The following is a 17,053-nucleotide window of genomic DNA, read 5'->3' as shown; positions in this document are numbered from 1 at the left end:
GTAAGACTAATGAGATGATACCAGATGAGTAAATTCAGACTGCATCCACAGTAAATGTTTTGGCTGACTGTCTATCCATGGTCTGGACTGCTGGCAAAAATATTAGTCTTTTAAGTCTTGAAAATGTCAACAAATCCATATTTCCTAGATTGCTGCTCTTCCCCTATTTCTCCTCGTGTCTATCTGTTTTCTTACAGGAGCATTACAGCAGAACTTAAAGGTGAGTTAAACATCCTCCATTAAGAGCTGTATGACAAATCAGAGAACTCCAGTGGAGATGTCTTAGACAAACACTTTTTCCTTTCCAATAAACAGGGAACCAAAAGCATAATTTTACACCGGGATTTTCCATTCAAGCTTCAATTTCTTGAGAGTAATACACTAATACTACTAAATTTAAAAGCAAGAAAGCACTTCAATTTTACTTGCAGGGAACAGCAGGCAATATTACTGTTATCTGTTGGAAAGAGCTCAAGGTATTCTTAACCTTTCAGTTTTCCTCTTACTTCCCACAATTTTAAGCATACTCTTGCTTGAAAAATTCTCCAGCTACCCCAGAGGTGGACTAACTTTATCCTGGCTTGCCTTTCTTCTAAGTTAGGTCAAGTTTTTCCCTTTTACTTTAATTTGGTGTATTTCAATTCTTTGCTTCTGGGGACTTTTTTAGAAACTGGGAAACAGTTTCTCCAGTTAGTAAAGCAACAGGATTGATTCAAAGTGTTTCTATTTCCCTTCTGGACTGAAGAGAATTGAGGCACACAAAATTTACTGCTTAGCATTCTCATATCTTTGTTATGTCTCCTACATGCTTTATTTGATTTCTAGATTTTTGCTGCACACTATCCACTAATATTTTTGACTCCTGCTTAGTCTGGAATCTCCCCATAGCCGAAGTATTTTTAAGAATATTTAGATAATTTGAAGAAACCCAAAGATATTATAACAGTAAATATCAATATACAGAATTATATTTTACACTACCACCATTTGTATATGGTGCTGATATTTATAGCTACAATTTTTATTAGCAATTAGACTCCAGTGTAACCCTTCTGTGAGCCTTCTAGCTTTTATCAAAAGTGCCTTTCATCTAAAAATGATGGGACTTTGAGATGGTTAACTAACTTATTTTCCACTCCCTGTTTTATTTTTAAAATGCTTTATCCTGGTTTGGGGTAGTTTCATCTGTAAACAGCCATCAAATCAGGTAAATGGGTGAATAACAACCAACATAAAATCTTTATAGGTGTAGAAATTAAAGGACAAAATAGGAAAACAATAGTATCAAGATTGCTCAGATAGGACACTGATAGTGACAGAGAGAGGGTAAAGTTGATTAGAAGCTAAGGAGAAAAACCCAGTTACGAGACTTCATCTACTATGATATAGACTAGATAGAAATAACTTTTCAAGTGTGAAATCAAGACTGCATTTCAGCCAAAATGACAGCTTTGCAGACCTGATATAAAATTTACTTTCAAAAACCCTGATGAAAAAATATCAATTATCTATTGAAGAAATAAGAAAAGCTATACTGGCACTGTAGCACCACTTAATTTCAAAAATAATTACATTAAAAATGAGAAAAACTTCTAGAGAGAAAAAAAAAAACCACAAATCAACAAAGCCAAAACTGCAAACATTGGCAGATAACACATTAGAAATTCAAAATAAATGTGCATCATTTGCCAAAATGCTTGTGGAAACATCACAAATAAAGCCAGCATGGCTAAACAACAAAGTAAAGAAGGCACACTTCAAAAACTTGAAATTGTGTTGCAAGGGAAAAAAAAAAGTAAAAATGGTTTAGGTACAGCATATCAAAAAGCATAAACTCATTTACAAAAACCTTGTTCCAATGTGTTTATGGTTAAGGAATCCTCTCCAGGGATGCCTTTAAAGGTATAAAACCATAGAGAAGACAGGACCACAACAGACGCATATTATTCTTTTCAACCAAGTTTACCAACAAGCAAGGTAAAGCTTAGAGAGACATCTGTGTGACAACACTTAAAAAATTAGAGGATTTATCTAGAACTGGACTGACAGCAGAAGGTATGAGCAGTCTTAAAAATGTTCGGGGTTTTTTCTTCATTTTTCTGGACACCCACATTCCGCATTAACTCAGTTGAAGTTTCCCAGGTTTGGAGATGCAAGACTAATTGCTTGTTTCTGACAGATTTTTGAGAATTTAGTATCTGGAAAATGACAATTTTTTGTATTTTCAGAGATACTACTCAAGTTATTTCTCCTTAAACAGTGTGGTGAACATTATCTGTATAATCGTTTGAGAAGAAAATGAGATTGTCAGGTCTATAAGTAAAGAAATGTGCCACTTACAAATGTTAAAGATCTCTACAGACATTTATCAGCAATACATTGAATCATCGATAAGCCAATATTTCTTTGAAGAAAGGGACTGTCCCAAAATAAAAATTGCCTTTAAAGCAAATGGTGGCAATGGAGGAAATGGAAACAACAGCTTATTTAATATGTCTGTTTAGAATTTATATGTAGGTGATTGGAATATCTTCATGGATGTTTTAATGTAAAGAAGAAATTCAGGAAGAAAGTGTAATAAAGTGCAATACTGTTTGTCTACTTACATATTATGAATGTCATGATAAAGAGATACATCTTAATATCTTTGCAATGAGTAGCAAAAAAAAACTGCCTTCATCCTCTGGATATTATTCAGAAGTTATTCCCTGGACTATTAAAGACTGACTGTTTTGCTTCTGTGAAGCAGAGGACATACATCTGAAAAAGCTGTAGTAGTATTTGAGATTCATTTTAAAAATTGGTAAAACTGATTACACTTTTATTTTATGGTTCCATTAAAACAGTGGGTGACTAGAAATGTTCTTAGTGTGGAGGAGAAATAATGCTTTCCCTTAATTAAATTTTCTTGTGTATACCCTTCGTGTATACCATGCCATTTTCTTGCAGTAAGATTGTCTTAAAATAAAACTGATTTTCTCAGTTCTATCAAGAGGGCCAAGGCCTTCCCCCAGGCTAAGGTTAGCAATGCAGAAATCTTTAAGCCTGAGATCTTGAACCAGTTGGAAGAACAGGAGCACTATTGTTCATCTCCCCTGTTGTCAGAGCCAACATCGGTAAATTTGCTGTTTAAAACCCCCATCAGAAAGATGACTTAAACTTTTTTTTAATATGTCACAAAAGCCTAGTAAGAAGTGTGATAGAAGGGATGAAAAGGAATAAATAAACAAATATAAGCCATGTATTATGCTGAAATTAATGTCACTGCGTTTTTATTCAGAAGTAATGTGAAAAAGAAGCTTGCAAAAACATGATTCAATTACAAGAATACCACTCCCACTAATGTGTAAATAATATTGCCATTTTCACACCTTTTAAACAATCAGTTCTACCTTCACACGGTCCTAAGTGGACCTTAATTAGCAGTCCTAAGTGGATCTTAATTCCTTAATGCCATGAATAATTTTTAAAGTCCAAAACTAGAATACGCTAGGACTACAGAAGTGACATTACATTTGTAATTAAACTAATTCTACAATGTAGCAATGAAGACTTTGCAACTCTCTTTTGTTGGTCTTTTGCTGGAAGATGTGGCAATTGGGAAGTAAGAACCGATAAATCAAAAAAAATCCTCCTCTTAACTTTACTTGCATTTAAAAGAATTGGCTGAACAAATATCTTAGCAGCTACAAAGTAAATACATCCAGCCAAAAACTCTTACTGTCATTAAAAAAGATGCTTCTGAAGGAAATCTTATTTCATGTTAGCTGTGACTTGTCTGAAGGAGACAGATTTCCTGGAAAGGCATAGAAGGGAATGATGGCCAGTTTTCTCTACAGAATTTCCAGTGATTCACACCTTTAGGTACAACACAAAAGAAGCTTGTAGTGGGCACAAATGAGCAAACAAGCACAGTATAGCAGAGGGGAGGGGAAACAAACTGATATATTTAATAACTATTGTGGTGTTACTAGTATTTTATAAAAAGATCTAGCACTAAAAGATCCTTTCTCATTTTACTTAAACTAGTATTAACATATTAAACCCTGGGAAAATTTTCTAAAAGTAAGATCAATCAAGCACTGATATAATTTGTAATTTCAGTGGGGACATTTCATAACAGAAATTTTAGGGGATAGTGGGTTGTTCAGTTCAGCATTTTCAAAAACAAATAAAATAGAAATCTGTCAGAAATTGCTTAAAAACTGTTGGTTCAGCTCTGGCCCATGAGAAGGATTTGCCATTTTCCTTTCAACTCTCTTTCTTACATTCAATTAATTAATTAATAAAATTAATTCAAGAAATAGTGTTGCTTCATTTTGAACAGTTATATAAGGACAGGAATAAAAAAAGTGATTATTCGGCAAATTATAATTCTTAATATTTGTTCCATTGGTGACAAGATGTGAAATGGATTTCTGTTGCAAAGATGGTTTTAGTAGTCTCTCTCTCTCTCTCTCTCTCTCTCTCTCTCTCTCTCTCTCTCTGTCTCTCTGTATATATATATATATATATATATATATAGTATATAATAGTATATATATATGTGTATATATATATATGTATTCAAAGTAAGAAAATGGAGAGTTGTGGTGACTTGTATCAAGAACACTTTTTTCACCTTCTTGCTATATATATCTCTTTTCAATTCTGTTTACCTTTCAGTTTTGTCATTTGCATTTAATTTCCAGTTTGATTTAGGAAAAAAATGCAATGTAACAATATTGGCTGCAGGTTACTCAAGAGCCTTTTAAAATTCATATATACTTCAAGGAAATGTCCTGAATTTAGATGCATGTGTTATTAAATAAGAGTGTGTAATACCTTGATAGCTTTTGAATTTAAACTTCCCTGTATAAATAAAATCTCGTAGATATATATGCTGCTAAGTGAAAGAGGGGATACATAGCCCCTTTAAAGCACAAATTTACAGATCTCCTGAACAGATAAGGTGTTGATACAAACACTTTGTTGTTAGTATTTTTTCCTAGTGAGTGGCAAAGATACTCCATTTCACCAAAAAAAAAACATGCCTATAGATGCACAACAACACAGAAAAGAAGATGAGGATTTTGATTTAGGAAAGAAAAAGAGTATAAAAGACAAATAAATAGAAGATTACTAAAAGAAATAAAAGCCTAATGGTGAGCAGTGGAGTTGACCACAGAACACAAGCTGAAAACAACCAGGTTTTGTTATACTTTGTTATGAATGGAGACAAGCTCAGACAAGTACTGCTCTTGACTCAGATTTCTGACAGTAGCTCTGTTTGGGGCAGCCAGCACCCCAAATATCTCTTGATTACAAGTTCTTAATAATGACCTGTCAGGTCTGTGAACAGACACAAGGAAAACAGACATAAGATTTAATGGCTTCTTACCACACAAGATAAACAAAAGAAACACTACTAGTAGGTTCATAAGACAGTGCATGGTCATAAAAGTAGTTATATTACAGCTAGAAAATAAATAGTATAGATTAGGAGCCAGTGTCACTTATCAAGGAATGACAGTGATGTACAGAAGTCTCCCTTCACTCAACTTCCAGAAGAGTAACTCAGGACCAACATCTCCAAGGACACCTCCCCACACACTCAGAGAGTGAATTAGAGATTTCTGATTTTTATGAAAATTATAGTGGCCTTTTACATTCTATTGAAGTGCAGTGTCTGTCAGTCATGAATTTTTTCTTATCCTTTCCCATGCATTCAGGGAAGGATGCTTATTGCTGGCTAAGGATGTTTTTTAGCCAAGATAATTCACCACAAGGCAAGTTATTCCAGCTTAACTGAGCCATGAAGGGAAAAAAGATAAGCCTTTTCAGTATCAGGGCCGAAAAGTCCTGTCCTGAAAAGAAGCAGCCTCAGCCAACTCAGCTGCCTCTCTTACTACGGAGTACTGGGCACATAGCTTTAAAACTAAATAACATGGAAAATGTCCAAGGAGGACTGGGAAAAAATTGCCCCAAATCAACAGGGTTTTATTGTTTTCTTTAGCCCAATGGCACTAAAAATGCCTATCAAGACAGACAAAAAATAAATTGAAAGCCAACTAGAGAGTTAGAAAAGCATGTTAAGGGACAACATTGAACAGTAGGGGTCTTACTGCTTTTCTGGTCTTCTGTACTATTCTTCAACAACTTCCTCAATTATTTCATTCTTTTCTTTCTTTCTTTCTTTCTTTCTTTCTTTCTTTCTTTCTTTCTTTCTTTCTTTCTTTCTTCTCTCTTTCTTTCTTTCTCATGGTTAATTTTTCAATTTGAAGAGCTATTGGTATAAGGCATGCCTCATTAACTTGTGGGAGGTAGTAGTCTCCATTAATTCAGTTCTCACTTCATTTGCTTTGCATATAGTTATAATTAGCTTCAGAATAACTCTGGTAACTTCAGCAGATTTATAGCTTCAGTTTTATTCTTCATTTGGCCTTTCCCTCTTGTTCCAATATGTTGTATGAGTTTTAAAAAATCAAAAACAACAATGATTGCTTTAGGGAGTAATTTAATGTTGCAATTTCAGAGTGACAGTCTGTTTACATCCCTCTGTCTGCTGAGCTACATAAACAGTTAAAACATTAAGTTTCACATACTCTCCAATCATCTTTTCTTACAAATAGGCAGAAATTCACACTGTCTGATGTGCATTCTCTGAAGAAGCAATCCTATGCCATGTATGCCAATCCCCACTGGAATAGATGTGGCAGCACAGTAACACATCCCACTCCTCATAATATTCTGAGCTAAGGAAAAAATCATGTCAGTATTTTAGTGACATCCTATAGTCAAAAGAGGATTTATTCTGTTCCGTGGTGGCATACTCCTATAGTAAGGATACACACACAGCACTACATAATTCAAACACAGCACTACATAATTCAAACTTGTTTATGTAGGCTGTCAGGGCAGCAATGCTATTTTAAGAAGGGCAAAGAGTTAAAGACAACAGAGCCACAGCATCTTCTGACACCTTTGTAAGGTTGATACCACAGGACCACAGAATTGTTAGAGTTGGAAAGGACCTTTGGAAATCATCTAGTTCAACCCTTCTTCATACAAACTGTGTTGGTGTACTTAGTACATCAGGTCACCCCTGACCAAGCTGATGATTGATTTCTTCTTGTGGCAAAAGCAAAGTGCTTTATGCCACTACATTGGGACATATGGAGTAAGAGAAGGGAAATTAAACCCCTCAGAAAAGTTCCAGAACTTTATATAAATTACCCTTTTCTTGGCATGTGCCAAGGTACACCACCAATAAAGATGCAAACACTTCCAGAAAGAAGCCACAGCCTCTACTAGAGATACTACTAAGGAATATCTGATGTTGAAAAAAGTTTAAGTGAAAAACATATGTGGCGAAAATAAGATGTCCTGTCCCTCCACAGACACCATTTGAGAACACAAATGTCAGCACAGGACAAGAGTGGGGGTTATAAGTGCAATGTTAACAGCAATGCTGCAAAGACTGCTTTTTTCCTGGCTTCAATACAAATCAGTCACAAAGCTCTGGAACCTGTGTGCATCCACAGTGTGCTTAGCCAGCCTAAACTGTCTGCAAAGCTCACTGAGAACTCCAGTACTTCCCAAAGAAAATCAGAAACTATGGGTTAATGCTCTGTGACTGTTATACTTCTCCCTTATTTCAAAAACCAGCTACCAGACACCATCTAAAGTAAAATTAGTCTGTGAGGAAGTTCTACCAATAAGTTGCCAGCAGTTCAGTTTATAGTAAGACAGAAGTCAAGTGATATTTTACATGTTGTTAACCTGCCAAAATCCTATTAAATTCTCTGCATGGGCTGCTAAGTTGTGCCTTCTTGTAGCAATCTGACTCTTGGAGAACAACTCTCCCCCTGGTTAGCCAGCATGGGAGCATTCCACTGAGCCAGAATGGTGGTGGTCCTGTCTCACTCCACATGTTCCTAAGAAAAATGTTTTATTTGCTCTTCAGTGCTATCTTCATTACAGGTCAAAAGTTAGACTCTCATAGATGTGATCCATCACATCACTGCCACCAGATGAGCACCTGGCAAGCCCAAGCCCAACACTCAAGTAGTGAAACTCATCTGCTGTAAAACCCATTGGTAATTTCACCCTGCATGCTCACAGAAATTATTAAATGACATGCCTTCAACAGCAGACCACCTTGCAGAAGAAAATGTTGATGGAAATCCAAACATGCAGAAAATTGAGCTGACTTAGTACTTGTAAGATTCCTGACAGAGCCTCATGAGCAGAAAGTAAGTTTGAGCATCTTGTGCTGGTCAGACTTTGGACAGGTCCTGGCATCTGGAAGGATATGAGAACAGGCTATTTTCCATAAACCCTCGGTCACCTGTCCCAGATAGTTGATTTTGTGATATCATTCCTCCCATACAAGAGTCTTCCCTGATATGACCAGTTAAAGAATTTTGTATCATATTGGACCTGCTTCATGAGAGCACAAAAGAGAGTCAAGCTATGTCATTGAGGAGTTGGTTATTAAATCATTTGTGATCAGTTTTGATGCAGAAATCTCAACAGTTGCTCATACATCTGCCCAAATACAAGAGATTTTCATCCAACCAGCACTTTTCTTTTTCCCTCATTTGTCAGATAAAGTCTCCAACCTGGAGAGATTCCAGAGAAAGGTGATCCGAGGACTGGGAAGGCTGTCATATCAGGAAAGTCTGAGAGAACTGGATTTGGTCAACACCGAGAAGAGAAAGGGAGACCTTTTCACCATGTTCCAGTATTAAAAAAGTGGCCAAAAAGCATTTTTAGGAGTCACAGAGAAAAGAGATGGGGAAATTGGAAAAGTATACTCATGAGATTATTCCAGTTGGACACAGGAGGAATATTTTTCATGACAAAAACAACATCTATCGGAATTATCTTCCCAGGGAAGCATCAGATTCCCCACTATTGGATACTTTTCAGATTTGGCTGGACAAGTGCTGGGTCGTGTCTAAATTTTGCTTATTCCAGAAAAGGCTGAATCATATAATCCTAAAGGTTCCTTCCAATGTGGCATTCTATTATTATATGATATTAAAATAGATGCTTTTACAAAAATAAAAAAAATATAATATTGTAGATGATTAAATCTTGTATCCTTTCAAATGCTGAGTATCTCTGCTTGGATGCATTCTGTGGCACACCATAGGAAAATCTATTTGGTGTCCATTTGGTGCTTTATGAAATCAAGGTGACATCCAGAGACAGCCCTGTGTCATCTCTCCCCTCAAGTCCTTTTCCACCCCCCTCCCAAGCAGGACATGTATCTAGACAACAGTTCCTACAGCACATCTGTGGCACTTGGAAATTGTGCCCTACTGTAATGATTTCCCTGGGCAGGAAGACCATTCTCAATGACACACTTGGCACACAGCCAGAGGCTGCTGTTTGCAGCAGAACAGAAATGCCTGAAACCAATTTGAGACACTTTATTTCCTGGGCCTGCAGGAGCTGGAACAGCCCTGGGTGAGTTTTCAGAGTGATGATCCTGTTTTTGTCATCCCAATTATCCATCACACAAATGGAGACGTCTTAGGTGAAGTATCTAAGGTTACCCATGCCTCAGTCTGTTGCAGAACCTTTCATCTCTAAACAATAAAATAGATCATGGCAAACCTAGCAGGATATGAGGACTAATTGCTGAAATAATACATATTTTAAGCTGGAGAAAGCTTTGCAGAATTTATATTATTATTAAAAAAATACTATTTATCCCTTCTTAATGCATCAGTACTAGCTCTCTTCATGTTTTCTAGTTCAAGCAAAGCAGTGAGATGCACAAAGCCACAAGAAAATGTTTTTAGATTAATTTTATCCACCTTTCCTAATTATTTTCCATTTTAGAATTCATCAAAAGACTTTCAAAGTTGGGTATAATAAGGTGAAGGCTGCAGCAGTAATAGACCATCTCTGAGTTTTTTGAGAGATGAAAAAAATTGCTTTAAAAAAACAATTGCAAGCAGTTCTGTGAAAGTTCCAACATTTGGAAAAGGAACTGTGTTGCTAGCTACCATGAATAGTCTCTAATTATACCGATAGTCTTAATCCCAATAAACAGAGGTTTTCAGCTCAGGACAGAGGGCTGCAATCAAAGGCACACAGTGAATTCCAGTTCCAAGAAGTTAAAGATGCATTGAAAAGTCATAATGAAGGGTACAATTGGAAACATTTATCAGTGATTCTGTTCCAGCATGAGCCAAGCAATTGTCTGAAATCACTGGAAGCTGGTCTGTTGGCTATTCAAAATCTAGACTGAAGAGCTGATTGAGCTTGCATATAATTTTTTAACAACTTAAGCTTTCTGACTTCAAACCAATGGGAGTGCATGATGTATGATTGAGAGGAACTTTGACTAAGTACATCCAAATTCTGCCATTATGTCCTCACATAGTCCAGATTTTGAACAGTTCAAGCTTAATTTCCCATGCTGAGCAGACAACAGCAACACAAGTGGAGGGCCCAGGGCCAATCTACTTGTTCTTTTTCATAATTTAACATGAAGCAGAAAAATAAGGCAAGAAATTTGGACCCAGATCCCCATGGTCTCTCAAAGCTTTTGTACTTGAGCTTTGTCAGCAGAAAGAATCCAGGCACATTCTCCCCCATTCCAAAAGTGTCATCAGGAGGCTGAAATAATTACATTGCCTTTTGCTACCTGAACATACAATTCCTCGATCATCTAATTCACTTCATGTTTTCTTTTTTTGTTTTTATAAGGATCTGTTACATGATGAATAAGTACAATACTATTGCAATTCTTCTGTCAGTTGAAAGCATCAATCTTAACACAGTTCCTTTGTAAAAAATCACCTTTTAAGATTAAAAAGTGGTCTCTTGTGATTAATAAAGAAACTTTCATGTAAGAGAAAGATGGAGATAATATTTGGGATCCAACCGAGTGTATCTTTTAACTGAGAAAAATACAGCAATTTTGCCTGAATACCAAAAGCAATGGATATACAGATATGGTGGTTACCAAATATTTTTTCATCACTTAATGAAAAAATGGGTGAATTATCATCAAGGATTTTTATCTAAAAGACAGTTCAATTTCTGCATTTTTAAAACATGAAAGAGGGAGGGTTACCTATGGTGACAGAAAGCTTTCACTTCTGCCCAGACAGCTAAAGGAGAGGCCTCCTACTACGCAACATTTCAGCTGTGATAAGTATTCTGAATTGAAACAGAGAATAATCTACATAGAATCTGAAAAAGGCTCTCAGGAAAACCATCCCTTTCCTTCCCTTTCACCCTGTCCAGATACACCTGAGCCCATCATCTGGCTGTGCTCAGGTTTCTTGACAGAGGGGGTCTTAGCATGTAGGGATCAGTTCAGTACCAAAGTCACCCATTCTTCCCCAAATCCTCACAAAGAGCTCCTTCTCCTAGAAGGGCAGGCAGAACACAGCCTTTATAAAAGCACCATGAAAAGCCAAATGATAAATCAATGTGCTTTCAGTCTGAAATTAAAACCTATGTCAATTGTGATGGCAGAAATATATGTTTTAAATTGGACTCAAATTGCTTTCAGCAAAAAGACATTTGAAAGCATCATGAACAGATTGAAGTTTCCAAAAACATAGCAGCTGCCAACATCAGAAATCCCTGGAGTGCAGTAGAGAACAAAAGAGCCTCCTCCATTGAATTTTGCCTGCAGAAAGCCACTGTAGCCTGGAGTGTCTGGATGTGTGGAAAGAATAAATTTTTAACTGCGCATTAGTACCAGACTAGGTCAAAATACAAACATGAAAGAAGGTTTGATATTTCAAAGACTATGGAAGTGTACCATTTATTTTACAATTGAATGCAGCCTAAATTACAAAGCTGCAGATTTTTGCCCTGCCAGGATTCAGCCCTGCAAGTGCTTAATCAGTCACCCTAACAATAGGACAAGGCTGAGAACTGCTTTGCTTTCTTGAGGGATTATGTTGTTGGCATTATCCTGTAATGACACAACAAATTCTACAGACAAATTTTGCTGCAAAAGCAATTTCTCTCATTTTCACCTTAAGAAAACCTGCACAGTAATTAACTTCACAGCAGTTTCATTTAGCAAAGTAATACAACACATAAAATAAAATATTCATTAAGAATAGATTATGAAAACTGTAGTTAAACTATGATCAGCTAATGTAATAGCTAACAGCTATAAGAATATATGGGGCTATAAGAATGTTCAGGACATGGTTCTTCATAAAACCAAAATATTTCAGTCTGACAATGTTTGAGGGATTTTGGAAAGCATAACTCTCATAAAATTGAAAAGGACTCTCTACAAAACAGTTTGCCAGGGGTGCAGTGAGCACTTTTTATAAAACTTCGACTCATACTACAGAACACTTCCAAAAATTAAATAATTGATAATTTATCCAAAGCCAGTAATATATTTCTTCTAAAGATTTCAAGGACCAGTCAATGGTTTCTTCTCAGTGATGACTCCAACTGCAAGGAAACAGAACTGCATTACAGATAAAACTTGATCATGATGTATGGTGGAATATAGAAGGAAATCACTGATAACTGCACTGAACATAGCCTTTTGTTTCCATGTTAAAGCTTTACTCTTTCACAACCCCCTTAATTTCAATTTGTTGTTGGTTAATGGGAAACAAACAGAAGTCTACTAACCATGTTAGCCTATGGTATGTGCATTTTTTCCCTCTCGCTTCTTTCTTTGCAGTATCAAAATTTGCTAATTTCTGCCAAAAAGAAAACTTGAAGCTAAATGGATCTCTGATCTAATGCTTCAGCTTTCATATGTTAAACACCTGCAAAACCTTTTAGTCAGGAAAGAAAACAAGGGCAATATCAATATTTAATCCCAAGCTGGCATTTTTTTAAAACGTGTAGCTCACCTTTCATAATTATTCTACCCATGCAGTCTGAATTATGTTGGAAAATAAACCAGAAGCAGTGAATTGGTGTGTTCTTTCTGAAAAGAAATGTTATAAACAAGCATATATGAATTCCAGAATGCAGAAATACATTTTGATAAGGATAAAATCCTACTTTAAAGAATGTTATCTTTTCTTCCGGAGGGATCAGATTTTCCAAGGCATGAGTCTGCATATGAGGTCAAGCTTTCTTTGGTCCATGGATAAAGCCAATAAAATCTAAAATGCCTGCAGAGATACTGAGCTTACCAGCCACAAAGGCATCAATATAGATGCCCGTGCCTACAGATCCTTCCATCCATGTCCAAAACCTGCACAGACTGGCAATATTATACAAGACTTATAGGAGAGACATGCATTTAAATGGTAATCTATACAATATAGATCTATAAGAGAGTCATGAACATAGGTGTTAGCACTTTTGAATTAGGTGAAAGACTCTCCAGCCTCCCATGGCTGGGAGCAGGATCTAGCTACCAGCACCACTGTGTGTCCAACATGTCACAGGGCATCCGAGATATTTCCACCGGACATGAGGTAGGACTCACAAGGGATCTTTTCTTTCTGGACAAGCTGCTCCAGCCCAGACAATTAAGTAGTACAGTTGCTGTTACAAAGTAGCTGAATCCCTCACTAGAATCTTCATGCAGGAGTTTGGACAACTGGATGGCTTGTGGACAACTAAAATTGGGAGGTTTTGTTTTGAATTAAATCCCAACATAGAGGTCTATATTGGAACCCTCCTTCCCCAGGTTTCAAAAAAGCTCAAAGAGTTCTAATTCACACTATAGATTTTTCACCAGAGTCCCAAATAAGTAACCAAAATTTTCATAATGAATAAATTTAAACCTCAGTTCCCAAATTTCTCTCTTGCCTTCATGCCAACTGTGTATCCTATCAAAGAGAATAATCTCTTTCCCCATCTGTGCATCCAATGTTTCTCAGCTAGTGATGCATGAATCCTTCTCCTTTTTTTTACCATGAAAAAAGCACTGATGTTAATCTCATTAGAACCAAACTCATCCTTTTCTTTTTTGTTTCAAAACTTCTGGTTGCAAAAGAAGAAAAAATAATTTCTACAATCATGCAATAAAAAATAGATTTTGCTTACTGACACCAGAAGTTTTGTAAGTGGTACTGAAAGGACAAAGTCTGTTCAAATCCTTCTTCAGACAGCAATTGCAGCTGCCAGGGCAGAGGGTACTGTCTGTAGGCATTGAGAACAGTTGTATGGGATCACTGTAATCGTATCACTCCTTAGATCGTGTAAGTTGAGGAAAACAAACTGAAAAAATTCACTAACGGAAACATAAATATGCACTTGTTCTTTGGGCCTTTTAGGAACTCACGTAATCACCTTTCATCACATACATGCTTCAGTTACACTTTCAATCATAAAATGAAAAGCATTAGAAGTGACTATTATCCAGGTGAGAGACACTTCTAACAGCAGAAGAACAGAAGATTTTTAATAGTACATACAATATACAACTGTTTTGGATAGTAAGTGAGAGCTAAATTTCCCCTTGGGAACATGGGATGAATGTGGATTGCCTGTTTCATCTGTATATTGACTATTAACTAAAACCTTTATTATCAGAAACTACCTACAGTCTTTTTAAGGTTAGAAGTATCTGAGACATCTGTCATTTTCAAAAGAAAATTAAAGTTAAAAAAAAAAAAAAAGCAGATTAGAGGGATTGTTTACATTTGTAATATACCTATCACCTGTCCTAAATTATCATCAGAATACCAGCTCATGAGAAAAAAAAATCCCTTTTATAAAGCAAATAGTTAAAGTCTATTAACATCACCTGCAACTAGTCAGCCAGATGTATCTTGATGTTTTGCAGCTCACTACCAAGAGAAAGTTGCTTCTACACTAGTAAAGGATTCCCAGAGATATTCAACTGATATTCCTAACATCACCTAAACCCAGTATAACAGTGCAAATGAACAGCAAAGCAGTGGAGAGACCAGGCAATGGGAGGCATTAGGTTTCTAACCCTTAACCAACACTTGAATTTCATCCAGCTAAAGATAGAACTGCACAATAGTGAACTCCACTCCAAGGGCAAGAAGCATCATTTTTCCCTAGACAAGAAAAGCAGAATGGATTTACTCCAAAAGGAGATAATCTCAACAGTTCTGTCTACTGACAGCTAACATGAGAATTAGGGCAAACCCTCCAGCCAGGAGGCACAGAGATTGTTGACTCTGGCAACTCTGCTAAAAATTAGCAACTGGACATCAAAGGAGAATTTCTATCTGCTGAGAAAAGATCATAATTCACACTTAGATTTAACCAGGATACTCTGCTGTCTTTTCTAATGAAACAAACAAGCAAGCAAACAAACTAGACTGAGATTTATTCCTTTATCAATATATTGCCAGACCTTCTTCTTTACTGGATTCTTCTTCTTCATGCCCAAAATCACCTGCCATGCTAATTGCATTAAAAGCAAAAGATCTAATAGACTATGAATGAAAAGAGAACAGAATAAGAGGCCATTGTATAGACTGCAACATTGCAAGGCCATTGCCAGACAGGCAACATCTTGAACAGCAAGAGGTAATTCTACTAAGTGCAAGATAACATTTATTCAGTCTTACCTAAAGAGAGCTTTCATATATTTTCAAACTCCCAAAATTTTAAAGTCTCCATAACATTAATAAGAGAGACTTCTCTCCCTAAAATAAAGAAAGACTATTTTAAAAATAATAAACTGACTAGAAATTTTAGGTTTTGTTTTTTACATTATCAGTAAGAAAAAAAACTATAATGTAAAATATTTTGAAGAGTTTATTTTAATTCCTTTTAATTACTGTTAAAATTTTCTTTCTACCTTTTTAAAGTTTTGAGCCTGCTTTACCTTTCTCCTAATCCTATGTCACAGCAGGGAGTACACTAGTAATTAACCAGCACTGAAACCCACCACACTCATCAACACATTAGTTTAAAAAATATCAAAATTAGAAAAATCTTAAATTAGCAAACCAAAACCACTACAGTAAATTGATGTTTCTGCCCAGTTTCCAGCTGAAACCACCACATCTTTATTAGGAGTTTTGCTTTGTTTCCTGTTGCCTGAAGAAGCTGGGTGTGCATCCAACAGATATCATATTTCAGGTCCATGTGTCCTTAGAAGGACACATGAATTATCTGCTGATTAGGCACTTACAGGCCTTGTCTGCCCATTCCGGGAATGAGACTTCCTGTACTAACAGTGTTAAAGCTATTAAGACAACATTGTTAAAACAGTTTGGGAGAAAACAAAGGAGTAGAATTTCACCAATAAAATACCTCTTTGGCACTCCCAGCTTTTACTCTCCAGTATTGACTCTAATGTAATTTTGTTCTTCCATCTGTCTATATATACTCTATGTGAATCTGGGGAGAATTTACACTGCGTCAGTGTTGCCATAGTCAGATGCATCTGGTGAGAGACCACTGAACTTTTCACCTCTCTGTGTCTGCCTAAGAAGAGTTTCTGTCTTTATCCATAAGGATAAAGGAGCCCTTATGGAACATGAGGTTGTATTCAGAAATCCTAGCGCTAAAAATATTTTTTATTCCACCTCAGAAGCCAGCAAACATGAGAAGACTAATTGAAGAACATGGAGATTTCAAAGTCTGGTACAATTCCATGTTGTCAGCAATGTTAAGCTAAACATCTCTTTTCTAAGACCCTTACCCAGATTAAAACAGCATCTTATAGTTTTGGGGGTTTAAAACAGAAGACAACACATGACCCAGTAGATTTGATCATAAAAGCACAATATACTGAAGTAAAATTACTGCTCTATAGGGTGTATTTTCCATCACTGTTCTTTTAATAAGTTTTTACTCACTTTCCTGGCTATTACTCCTGTGTTATGCAAAAATTTTTTATTTTGGAGGATAATACATTGCAAACCTCAGTTTCTCTGTGTTCTTTTGAAGACATCCCAAGCAAACTAATGATTTTCATTTTGGACTCCCATTTCACTCTGCACTTTCATTGCTATGAGGGCTTTGTAATGATCACAAAATGCTTACCCAAGCAAAATAAAACTAAAGTTATCTATGGTACCCAGAAGTCTATTATACTACCGCTGAAAATGTGTGTTATAATTTTCAGTATTTTGTTGGCTTAATGAAATGTGACTGTGTAACCTTTTTTATTTCT

General features: G+C 36.2%; 1 long non-coding RNA gene across 1 annotated transcript in view; it reads left to right on the top strand.

Moving 5' to 3' along the window:
• Positions 1–17,053, top strand: part of LOC146767816 (uncharacterized) — an 82,586-nt gene that overhangs the window by 36,920 nt on the left and 28,613 nt on the right. The window lies entirely within an intron of this gene.

Source organism: Lonchura striata, chromosome 3 (genome assembly GCF_050655825.1).
Source record: "Lonchura striata isolate lonStrDom1 chromosome 3, ASM5065582v1, whole genome shotgun sequence".
Lineage (NCBI taxonomy): Eukaryota > Metazoa > Chordata > Aves > Passeriformes > Estrildidae > Lonchura > Lonchura striata.
The sequence above is the reverse complement of the archived record's forward strand: the minus strand, read 5'-3'. Positions and strand labels throughout refer to the sequence as shown.